Source organism: Podarcis liolepis, assembly GCF_965112155.1.
Source record: "Podarcis liolepis genome assembly, contig: HAP1_SCAFFOLD_22, whole genome shotgun sequence".
In the NCBI taxonomy this organism is placed as follows: domain Eukaryota; kingdom Metazoa; phylum Chordata; class Lepidosauria; order Squamata; family Lacertidae; genus Podarcis; species Podarcis liolepis.
The window spans coordinates 1,975,811-1,988,081 of record NW_028148947.1 but is presented as its reverse complement, the minus strand read 5'-3'; positions in this window follow the sequence as shown (position 1 = coordinate 1,988,081).

Sequence of the window (12,271 nt, the reverse complement as noted above, 5' to 3'; positions counted from 1 at the left end):
TCCCCTGAAATGTTTTTTGGTGGAAACAGATGGGTTTTTATCATCGGAAACAGAATTAGCCCTCGACGTATGAACAACTTTTTTTGAAAAAATCCGTAAGCCGCGCGGTCACGATTTCTGCTCAAAATCTGACGTTCTGCAATTCACTCAAAAATGTTGGCAAACTGTTGCAAGTGATTCCCTGAAATGTTTTTCGGTGGAAACAGATGGGTTTTTAGCATTGGAAACAGAATTAGCCCTTGACGTCTGAACAACTTTTTTTTGAAAAAATCCCTAAGCCGCGCGGTCACAATTTCTGCTCAAAATCTGACGTTCTGCAAGTCACTCAAAAATGTTGGCAAACTGTTGCAAGTGATCCCCTGAAATGTTTTTCGGTGGAAACAGATGGGTTTTTAGCATTGGAAACAGAATTAGGCCTTGACGTCTGAACAACTTTTTTTTGAAAAAATCCCTAAGCCGCGCGGTCACGATTTCTGCTCAAAATCTGACGTTCTGCAATTCACTCAAAAATGTTGGCAAACTGTTGCAAGTGATTCCCTGAAATGTTTTTTGGTGGAAACAGATGGGTTTTTATCATCGGAAACAGAATTAGCGCTTGACGTCTGAACAACTTTTTTTGAAAAAATCCCTAAGCCGCGCGGTCACAATTTCTGCTCAAAATCTGACGTTCTGCAATTCACTCAAAAATGTTGGCAAACTGTTGCAAGTGATCCCCTGAAAGGTTTTTTGGTGGAAACAGATGGGTTTTTATCATCGGAAACAGAATTAGCGCTTGACGTCTGAACAACTTTTTTTGAAAAAATCCCTAAGCCGCGCGGTCACAATTTCTGCTCAAAATCTGACGTTCTGCAATTCACTCAGAAATGTTGGCAAACTGTTGCAAGTGATCCCCTGAAAGGTTTTTTGGTGGAAACAGATGGGTTTTTGTCATCGGAAACAGAATTAGCGCTTGACGTCTGAACAACTTTTTTTGAAAAAATCCCTAAGCCGCGCGGTCACGATTTCTGCTCAAAATCTGATGTTCTGCAATTCACTCAAAAATGTTGGCAAACTGTTGCAAGTGATCCCCTGAAATGTTTTTCGGTGGAAACAGGTGGGTTTTTATCATCGGAAACAGAATTAGCGCTTGACGTCTGAACAACTTTTTTTGAAAAAATCCCTAAGCCGCGCGGTCACGATTTCTGCTCAAAATCTGACGTTCTGCAATTCACTCAAAAATGTTGGCAAACTGTTGCAAGTGATTCCCTGAAATGTTTTTTGGTGGAAACAGATGGGTTTTTATCATCGGAAACAGAATTAGCGCTTGACGTCTGAACAACTTTTTTTGAAAAAATCCCTAAGCCGCGCGGTCACAATTTCTGCTCAAAATCTGACGTTCTGCAATTCACTCAAAAATGTTGGCAAACTGTTGCAAGTGATCCCCTGAAAGGTTTTTTGGTGGAAACAGATGGGTTTTTATCATCGGAAACAGAATTAGCGCTTGACGTCTGAACAACTATTTTTGAAAAAATCCCTAAGCCGCGCGGTCACAATTTCTGCTCAAAATCTGCCGTTCTGCAATTCACTCAGAAATGTTGGCAAACTGTTGCAAGTGATCCCCTGAAAGGTTTTTTGGTGGAAACAGATGGGTTTTTGTCATCGGAAACAGAATTAGCGCTTGACGTCTGAACAACTTTTTTTGAAAAAATCCCTAAGCCGCGCGGTCACAATTTCTGCTCAAAATCTGATGTTCTGCAATTCACTCAAAAATGTTGGCAAACTGTTGCAAGTGATCCCCTGAAATGTTTTTCGGTGGAAACAGGTGGGTTTTTATCATCGGAAACAGAATTAGCGCTTGACGTCTGAACAACTTTTTTTGAAAAAATCCCTAAGCCGCGCGGTCACAATTTCTGCTCAAAATCTGACGTTCTGCAAATCACTCAGAAATGTTGGCAAACTGTTGCAAGTGATCCCCTGAAAGGTTTTTTGGTGGAAACAGATGGGTTTTTATCATCGGAAACAGAATTAGCGCTTGACGTCTGAACAACTTTTTTTGAAAAAATCCCTAAGCCGCGCGGTCACAATTTCTGCTCAAAATCTGACGTTCTGCAATTCACTCAAAAATGTTGGCAAACTGTTGCAAGTGATCCCCTGAAATGTTTTTTGGTGGAAACAGATGGTTTTTTATCATCGGAAACAGAATTAGCCCTCGACGTATGAACAACTTTTTTTGAAAAAATCCCTAAGCCGCGCGGTCACAATGTCTGCTCAAAATCTGACGTTCTGCAATTCACTCAAAAATGTTGGCAAACTGTTGCAAGTGATTCCCTGAAATGTTTTTCGGTGGAAACAGATGGCTTTTTAGCATCGGAAACAGAATTAGCCCTTGACGTCTGAACAACTTTTTTTGAAAAAATCCCTAAGCCGCGCGGTCACAATTTCTGCTCAAAATCTGACGTTCTGCAATTCACTCAAAAATGTTGGCAAACTGTTGCAAGTGATCCCCTGAAAGGTTTTTTTGGTGGAAACAGATGGGTTTTTATCATCGGAAACAGAATTAGCGCTTGACGTCTGAACAACTTTTTTTGAAAAAATCCCTAAGCCGCGCGGTCACAATTTCTGCTAAAAATCTGACGTTCTGCAATTCACTCAAAAATGTTGGCAAACTGTTGCAAGTGATCCCCTGAAAGGTTTTTTGGTGGAAACAGATGGGTTTTTATCATCGGAAACAGAATTAGCCCTCAACGTCTAAACAACTTTTTTTGAAAAAATCCCTAAGCCGCGCGGTCACAATTTCTGCTCAAAATCTGACGTTCTGCAATTCACTCAGAAATGTTGGCAAACTGTTGCAAGTGATCCCCTGAAATGTTTTTCGGTGGATACAGATTGGTTTTTAGCATCGGAAACAGAATTAGCGCTTGACGTCTGAACAACTTTTTTTGAAAAAATCCCTAAGCCGCGCGGTCACAATTTCTGCTCAAAATCTGACGTTCTGCAATTCACTCAAAAATGTTGGCAAACTGTTGCAAGTGATCCCCTGAAATGTTTTTCGGTGGAAACAGATGGGTTTTTAGCATTGGAAACAGAATTAGCCCTTGACGTCTGAACAACTTTTTTTTGAAAAAATTCCTAAGCCGCGCGGTCACAATTTCTGCTCAAAATCTGACGTTCTGCAAGTCACTCAAAAATGTTGGCAAACTGTTGCAAGTGATTCCACGAAATGTTTTTCGGTGGAAACAGATGGATTTTTAGCACCGGAAACAGAATTAGCCCTTGACGTCTGAACAACTTTTTTTGAAAAAATCCCTAAGCCGCGCGGTCACGATTTCTGCTCAAAATCTGACGTTCTGCAATTCACTCAAAAATGTTGGCAAACTGTTGCAAGTGATTCCCTGAAATGTTTTTTGGTGGAAACAGATGGGTTTTTATCATCGGAAACAGAATTAGCGCTTGACGTCTGAACAACTTTTTTTGAAAAAATCCCTAAGCCGCGCGGTCACAATTTCTGCTCAAAATCTGACGTTCTGCAATTCACTCAAAAATGTTGGCAAACTGTTGCAAGTGATCCCCTGAAAGGTTTTTTGGTGGAAACAGATGGGTTTTTATCATCGGAAACAGAATTAGCGCTTGACGTCTGAACAACTTTTTTTGAAAAAATCCCTAAGCCGCGCGGTCACAATTTCTGCTCAAAATCTGACGTTCTGCAATTCACTCAGAAATGTTGGCAAACTGTTGCAAGTGATCCCCTGAAAGGTTTTTTGGTGGAAACAGATGGGTTTTTGTCATCGGAAACAGAATTAGCGCTTGACGTCTGAACAACTTTTTTTGAAAAAATCCCTAAGCCGCGCGGTCACGATTTCTGCTCAAAATCTGATGTTCTGCAATTCACTCAAAAATGTTGGCAAACTGTTGCAAGTGATCCCCTGAAATGTTTTTCGGTGGAAACAGGTGGGTTTTTATCATCGGAAACAGAATTAGCGCTTGACGTCTGAACAACTTTTTTTGAAAAAATCCCTAAGCCGCGCGGTCACAATTTCTGCTCAAAATCTGACGTTCTGCAAATCACTCAGAAATGTTGGCAAACTGTTGCAAGTGATCCCCTGAAAGGTTTTTTGGTGGAAACAGATGGGTTTTTATCATCGGAAACAGAATTAGCGCTTGACGTCTGAACAACTTTTTTTGAAAAAATCCCTAAGCCGCGCGGTCACAATTTCTGCTCAAAATCTGACGTTCTGCAATTCACTCAAAAATGTTGGCAAACTGTTGCAAGTGATCCCCTGAAATGTTTTTTGGTGGTCACAGATGGTTTTTTATCATCGGAAACAGAATTAGCCCTCGACGTATGAACAACTTTTTTTGAAAAAATCCCTAAGCCGCGCGGTCACAATGTCTGCTCAAAATCTGACGTTTTGCAATTCACTCAAAAATGTTGGCAAACTGTTGCAAGTGATTCCCTGAAATGTTTTTCGGTGGAAACAGATGGGTTTTTAGCATCGGAAACAGAATTAGCCCTTGACGTCTGAACAACTTTTTTTGAAAAAATCCCTAAGCCGCGCGGTCACGATTTCTGCTCAAAATCTGACGTTCTGCAATTCACTCAAAAATGTTGGCAAACTGTTGCAAGTGATTCCCTGAAATGTTTTTTGGTGGAAACAGATGGGTTTTTATCATCGGAAACAGAATTAGCGCTTGACGGCTGAACAACTTTTTTTGAAAAAATCCCTAAGCCGCGCGGTCACAATTTCTGCTCAAAATCTGACGTTCTGCAATTCACTCAAAAATGTTGGCAAACTGTTGCAAGTGATCCCCTGAAATGTTTTTCGGTGGAAACAGATGGGTTTTTAGCATTGGAAACAGAATTAGCCCTTGACGTCTGAACAACTTTTTTTTGAAAAAATTCCTAAGCCGCGCGGTCACAATTTCTGCTCAAAATCTGACGTTCTGCAAGTCACTCAAAAATGTTGGCAAACTGTTGCAAGTGATTCCATGAAATGTTTTTCGGTGGAAACAGATGGGTTTTTAGCACCGGAAACAGAATTAGCCCTTGACGTCTGAACAACTTTTTTTGAAAAAATCCCTAAGCCGCGCGGTCACAATTTCTGCTCAAAATCTGACGTTCTGCAATTCACTCAAAAATGTTGGCAAACTGTTGCAAGTGATTCCCTGAAATGTTTTTTGGTGGAAACAGATGGGTTTTTATCATCGGAAACAGAATTAGCGCTTGACGTCTGAACAACTTTTTTTGAAAAAATCCCTAAGCCGCGCGGTCACAATTTCTGCTCAAAATCTGACGTTCTGCAATTCACTCAAAAATGTTGGCAAACTGTTGCAAGTGATCCCCTGAAAGGTTTTTTGGTGGAAACAGATGGGTTTTTATCATCGGAAACAGAATTAGCGCTTGACGTCTGAACAACTATTTTTGAAAAAATCCCTAAGCCGCGCGGTCACAATTTCTGCTCAAAATCTGCCGTTCTGCAATTCACTCAGAAATGTTGGCAAACTGTTGCAAGTGATCCCCTGAAAGGTTTTTTGGTGGAAACAGATGGGTTTTTGTCATCGGAAACAGAATTAGCGCTTGACGTCTGAACAACTTTTTTTGAAAAAATCCCTAAGCCGCGCGGTCACAATTTCTGCTCAAAATCTGATGTTCTGCAATTCACTCAAAAATGTTGGCAAACTGTTGCAAGTGATCCCCTGAAATGTTTTTCGGTGGAAACAGGTGGGTTTTTATCATCGGAAACAGAATTAGCGCTTGACGTCTGAACAACTTTTTTTGAAAAAATCCCTAAGCCGCGCGGTCACAATTTCTGCTCAAAATCTGACGTTCTGCAAATCACTCAGAAATGTTGGCAAACTGTTGCAAGTGATCCCCTGAAAGGTTTTTTGGTGGAAACAGATGGGTTTTTATCATCGGAAACAGAATTAGCGCTTGACGTCTGAACAACTTTTTTTGAAAAAATCCCTAAGCCGCGCGGTCACAATTTCTGCTCAAAATCTGACGTTCTGCAATTCACTCAAAAATGTTGGCAAACTGTTGCAAGTGATCCCCTGAAATGTTTTTTGGTGGAAACAGATGGTTTTTTATCATCGGAAACAGAATTAGCCCTCGACGTATGAACAACTTTTTTTGAAAAAATCCCTAAGCCGCGCGGTCACAATGTCTGCTCAAAATCTGACGTTCTGCAATTCACTCAAAAATGTTGGCAAACTGTTGCAAGTGATTCCCTGAAATGTTTTTCGGTGGAAACAGATGGCTTTTTAGCATCGGAAACAGAATTAGCCCTTGACGTCTGAACAACTTTTTTTGAAAAAATCCCTAAGCCGCGCGGTCACAATTTCTGCTCAAAATCTGACGTTCTGCAATTCACTCAAAAATGTTGGCAAACTGTTGCAAGTGATCCCCTGAAAGGTTTTTTTGGTGGAAACAGATGGGTTTTTATCATCGGAAACAGAATTAGCGCTTGACGTCTGAACAACTTTTTTTGAAAAAATCCCTAAGCCGCGCGGTCACAATTTCTGCTAAAAATCTGACGTTCTGCAATTCACTCAAAAATGTTGGCAAACTGTTGCAAGTGATCCCCTGAAAGGTTTTTTGGTGGAAACAGATGGGTTTTTATCATCGGAAACAGAATTAGCCCTCAACGTCTAAACAACTTTTTTTGAAAAAATCCCTAAGCCGCGCGGTCACAATTTCTGCTCAAAATCTGACGTTCTGCAATTCACTCAGAAATGTTGGCAAACTGTTGCAAGTGATCCCCTGAAATGTTTTTCGGTGGATACAGATTGGTTTTTAGCATCGGAAACAGAATTAGCGCTTGACGTCTGAACAACTTTTTTTGAAAAAATCCCTAAGCCGCGCGGTCACAATTTCTGCTCAAAATCTGACGTTCTGCAATTCACTCAAAAATGTTGGCAAACTGTTGCAAGTGATCCCCTGAAATGTTTTTCGGTGGAAACAGATGGGTTTTTAGCATTGGAAACAGAATTAGCCCTTGACGTCTGAACAACTTTTTTTTGAAAAAATTCCTAAGCCGCGCGGTCACAATTTCTGCTCAAAATCTGACGTTCTGCAAGTCACTCAAAAATGTTGGCAAACTGTTGCAAGTGATTCCACGAAATGTTTTTCGGTGGAAACAGATGGATTTTTAGCACCGGAAACAGAATTAGCCCTTGACGTCTGAACAACTTTTTTTGAAAAAATCCCTAAGCCGCGCGGTCACGATTTCTGCTCAAAATCTGACGTTCTGCAATTCACTCAAAAATGTTGGCAAACTGTTGCAAGTGATTCCCTGAAATGTTTTTTGGTGGAAACAGATGGGTTTTTATCATCGGAAACAGAATTAGCGCTTGACGTCTGAACAACTTTTTTTGAAAAAATCCCTAAGCCGCGCGGTCACAATTTCTGCTCAAAATCTGACGTTCTGCAATTCACTCAAAAATGTTGGCAAACTGTTGCAAGTGATCCCCTGAAAGGTTTTTTGGTGGAAACAGATGGGTTTTTATCATCGGAAACAGAATTAGCGCTTGACGTCTGAACAACTTTTTTTGAAAAAATCCCTAAGCCGCGCGGTCACAATTTCTGCTCAAAATCTGACGTTCTGCAATTCACTCAGAAATGTTGGCAAACTGTTGCAAGTGATCCCCTGAAAGGTTTTTTGGTGGAAACAGATGGGTTTTTGTCATCGGAAACAGAATTAGCGCTTGACGTCTGAACAACTTTTTTTGAAAAAATCCCTAAGCCGCGCGGTCACGATTTCTGCTCAAAATCTGATGTTCTGCAATTCACTCAAAAATGTTGGCAAACTGTTGCAAGTGATCCCCTGAAATGTTTTTCGGTGGAAACAGGTGGGTTTTTATCATCGGAAACAGAATTAGCGCTTGACGTCTGAACAACTTTTTTTGAAAAAATCCCTAAGCCGCGCGGTCACGATTTCTGCTCAAAATCTGACGTTCTGCAATTCACTCAAAAATGTTGGCAAACTGTTGCAAGTGATTCCCTGAAATGTTTTTTGGTGGAAACAGATGGGTTTTTATCATCGGAAACAGAATTAGCGCTTGACGTCTGAACAACTTTTTTTGAAAAAATCCCTAAGCCGCGCGGTCACAATTTCTGCTCAAAATCTGACGTTCTGCAATTCACTCAAAAATGTTGGCAAACTGTTGCAAGTGATCCCCTGAAATGTTTTTCGGTGGAAACAGATGGGTTTTTAGCATTGGAAACAGAATTAGCCCTTGACGTCTGAACAACTTTTTTTTGAAAAAATTCCTAAGCCGCGCGGTCACAATTTCTGCTCAAAATCTGACGTTCTGCAAGTCACTCAAAAATGTTGGCAAACTGTTGCAAGTGATTCCATGAAATGTTTTTCGGTGGAAACAGATGGGTTTTTAGCACCGGAAACAGAATTAGCCCTTGACGTCTGAACAACTTTTTTTGAAAAAATCCCTAAGCCGCGCGGTCACAATTTCTGCTCAAAATCTGACGTTCTGCAATTCACTCAAAAATGTTGGCAAACTGTTGCAAGTGATCCCCTGAAAGGTTTTTTGGTGGAAACAGATGGGTTTTTATCATCGGAAACAGAATTAGCGCTTGACGTCTGAACAACTTTTTTTGAAAAAATCCCTAAGCCGCGCGGTCACAATTTCTGCTCAAAATCTGACGTTCTGCAATTCACTCAGAAATGTTGGCAAACTGTTGCAAGTGATCCCCTGAAATGTTTTTCGGTGGAAACAGGTGGGTTTTTATCATCGGAAACAGAATTAGCGCTTGACGTCTGAACAACTTTTTTTGAAAAAATCCCTAAGCCGCGCGGTCACAATTTCTGCTCAAAATCTGACGTTCTGCAAATCACTCAGAAATGTTGGCAAACTGTTGCAAGTGATCCCCTGAAAGGTTTTTTGGTGGAAACAGATGGGTTTTTATCATCGGAAACAGAATTAGCGCTTGACGTCTGAACAACTTTTTTTGAAAAAATCCCTAAGCCGCGCGGTCACAATTTCTGCTCAAAATCTGACGTTCTGCAATTCACTCAAAAATGTTGGCAAACTGTTGCAAGTGATCCCCTGAAATGTTTTTTGGTGGTCACAGATGGTTTTTTATCATCGGAAACAGAATTAGCCCTCGACGTATGAACAACTTTTTTTGAAAAAATCCCTAAGCCGCGCGGTCACAATGTCTGCTCAAAATCTGACGTTTTGCAATTCACTCAAAAATGTTGGCAAACTGTTGCAAGTGATTCCCTGAAATGTTTTTCGGTGGAAACAGATGGGTTTTTAGCATCGGAAACAGAATTAGCCCTTGACGTCTGAACAACTTTTTTTGAAAAAATCCCTAAGCCGCGCGGTCACGATTTCTGCTCAAAATCTGACGTTCTGCAATTCACTCAAAAATGTTGGCAAACTGTTGCAAGTGATTCCCTGAAATGTTTTTTGGTGGAAACAGATGGGTTTTTATCATCGGAAACAGAATTAGCGCTTGACGGCTGAACAACTTTTTTTGAAAAAATCCCTAAGCCGCGCGGTCACAATTTCTGCTCAAAATCTGACGTTCTGCAATTCACTCAAAAATGTTGGCAAACTGTTGCAAGTGATCCCCTGAAATGTTTTTCGGTGGAAACAGATGGGTTTTTAGCATTGGAAACAGAATTAGCCCTTGACGTCTGAACAACTTTTTTTTGAAAAAATTCCTAAGCCGCGCGGTCACAATTTCTGCTCAAAATCTGACGTTCTGCAAGTCACTCAAAAATGTTGGCAAACTGTTGCAAGTGATTCCATGAAATGTTTTTCGGTGGAAACAGATGGGTTTTTAGCACCGGAAACAGAATTAGCCCTTGACGTCTGAACAACTTTTTTTGAAAAAATCCCTAAGCCGCGCGGTCACAATTTCTGCTCAAAATCTGACGTTCTGCAATTCACTCAAAAATGTTGGCAAACTGTTGCAAGTGATCCCCTGAAAGGTTTTTTGGTGGAAACAGATGGGTTTTTATCATCGGAAACAGAATTAGCGCTTGACGTCTGAACAACTTTTTTTGAAAAAATCCCTAAGCCGCGCGGTCACAATTTCTGCTCAAAATCTGACGTTCTGCAATTCACTCAGAAATGTTGGCAAACTGTTGCAAGTGATCCCCTGAAATGTTTTTCGGTGGAAACAGGTGGGTTTTTATCATCGGAAACAGAATTAGCGCTTGACGTCTGAACAACTTTTTTTGAAAAAATCCCTAAGCCGCGCGGTCACAATTTCTGCTCAAAATCTGACGTTCTGCAAATCACTCAGAAATGTTGGCAAACTGTTGCAAGTGATCCCCTGAAAGGTTTTTTGGTGGAAACAGATGGGTTTTTATCATCGGAAACAGAATTAGCGCTTGACGTCTGAACAACTTTTTTTGAAAAAATCCCTAAGCCGCGCGGTCACAATTTCTGCTCAAAATCTGACGTTCTGCAATTCACTCAAAAATGTTGGCAAACTGTTGCAAGTGATCCCCTGAAATGTTTTTTGGTGGTCACAGATGGTTTTTTATCATCGGAAACAGAATTAGCCCTCGACGTATGAACAACTTTTTTTGAAAAAATCCCTAAGCCGCGCGGTCACAATTTCTGCTCAAAATCTGACGTTCTGCAAGTCACTCAAAAATGTTGGCAAACTGTTGCAAGTGATTCCATGAAATGTTTTTCGGTGGAAACAGATGGGTTTTTAGCACCGGAAACAGAATTAGCCCTTGACGTCTGAACAACTTTTTTTGAAAAAATCCCTAAGCCGCGCGGTCACGATTTCTGCTCAAAATCTGACGTTCTGCAATTCACTCAAAAATGTTGGCAAACTGTTGCAAGTGATTCCCTGAAATGTTTTTTGGTGGAAACAGATGGGTTTTTATCATCGGAAACAGAATTAGCGCTTGACGTCTGAACAACTTTTTTTGAAAAAATCCCTAAGCCGCGCGGTCACAATTTCTGCTCAAAATCTGACGTTCTGCAATTCACTCAGAAATGTTGGCAAACTGTTGCAAGTGATCCCCTGAAAGGTTTTTTGGTGGAAACAGATGGGTTTTTGTCATCGGAAACAGAATTAGCGCTTGACGTCTGAACAACTTTTTTTGAAAAAATCCCTAAGCCGCGCGGTCACGATTTCTGCTCAAAATCTGATGTTCTGCAATTCACTCAAAAATGTTGGCAAACTGTTGCAAGTGATCCCCTGAAATGTTTTTCGGTGGAAACAGGTGGGTTTTTATCATCGGAAACAGAATTAGCGCTTGACGTCCGAACAACTTTTTTTGAAAAAATCCCTAAGCCGCGCGGTCACGATTTCTGCTCAAAATCTGACGTTCTGCAATTCACTCAAAAATGTTGGCAAACTGTTGCAAGTGATTCCCTGAAATGTTTTTTGGTGGAAACAGATGGGTTTTTATCATCGGAAACAGAATTAGCGCTTGACGTCTGAACAACTTTTTTTGAAAAAATCCCTAAGCCGCGCGGTCACAATTTCTGCTCAAAATCTGACGTTCTGCAATTCACTCAAAAATGTTGGCAAACTGTTGCAAGTGATCCCCTGAAATGTTTTTCGGTGGAAACAGATGGGTTTTTAGCATTGGAAACAGAATTAGCCCTTGACGTCTGAACAACTTTTTTTTGAAAAAATTCCTAAGCCGCGCGGTCACAATTTCTGCTCAAAATCTGACGTTCTGCAAGTCACTCAAAAATGTTGGCAAACTGTTGCAAGTGATTCCATGAAATGTTTTTCGGTGGAAACAGATGGGTTTTTAGCACCGGAAACAGAATTAGCCCTTGACGTCTGAACAACTTTTTTTGAAAAAATCCCTAAGCCGCGCGGTCACAATTTCTGCTCAAAATCTGACGTTCTGCAATTCACTCAAAAATGTTGGCAAACTGTTGCAAGTGATCCCCTGAAAGGTTTTTTGGTGGAAACAGATGGGTTTTTATCATCGGAAACAGAATTAGCGCTTGACGTCTGAACAACTTTTTTTGAAAAAATCCCTAAGCCGCGCGGTCACAATTTCTGCTCAAAATCTGACGTTCTGCAATTCACTCAGAAATGTTGGCAAACTGTTGCAAGTGATCCCCTGAAAGGTTTTTTGGTGGAAACAGATGGGTTTTTGTCATCGGAAACAGAATTAGCGCTTGACGTCTGAACAACTTTTTTTGAAAAAATCCCTAAGCCGCGCGGTCACAATTTCTGCTCAAAATCTGATGTTCTGCAATTCACTCAAAAATGTTGGCAAACTGTTGCAAGTGATCCCCTGAAATGTTTTTCGGTGGAAACAGGTGGGTTTTTATCATCGGA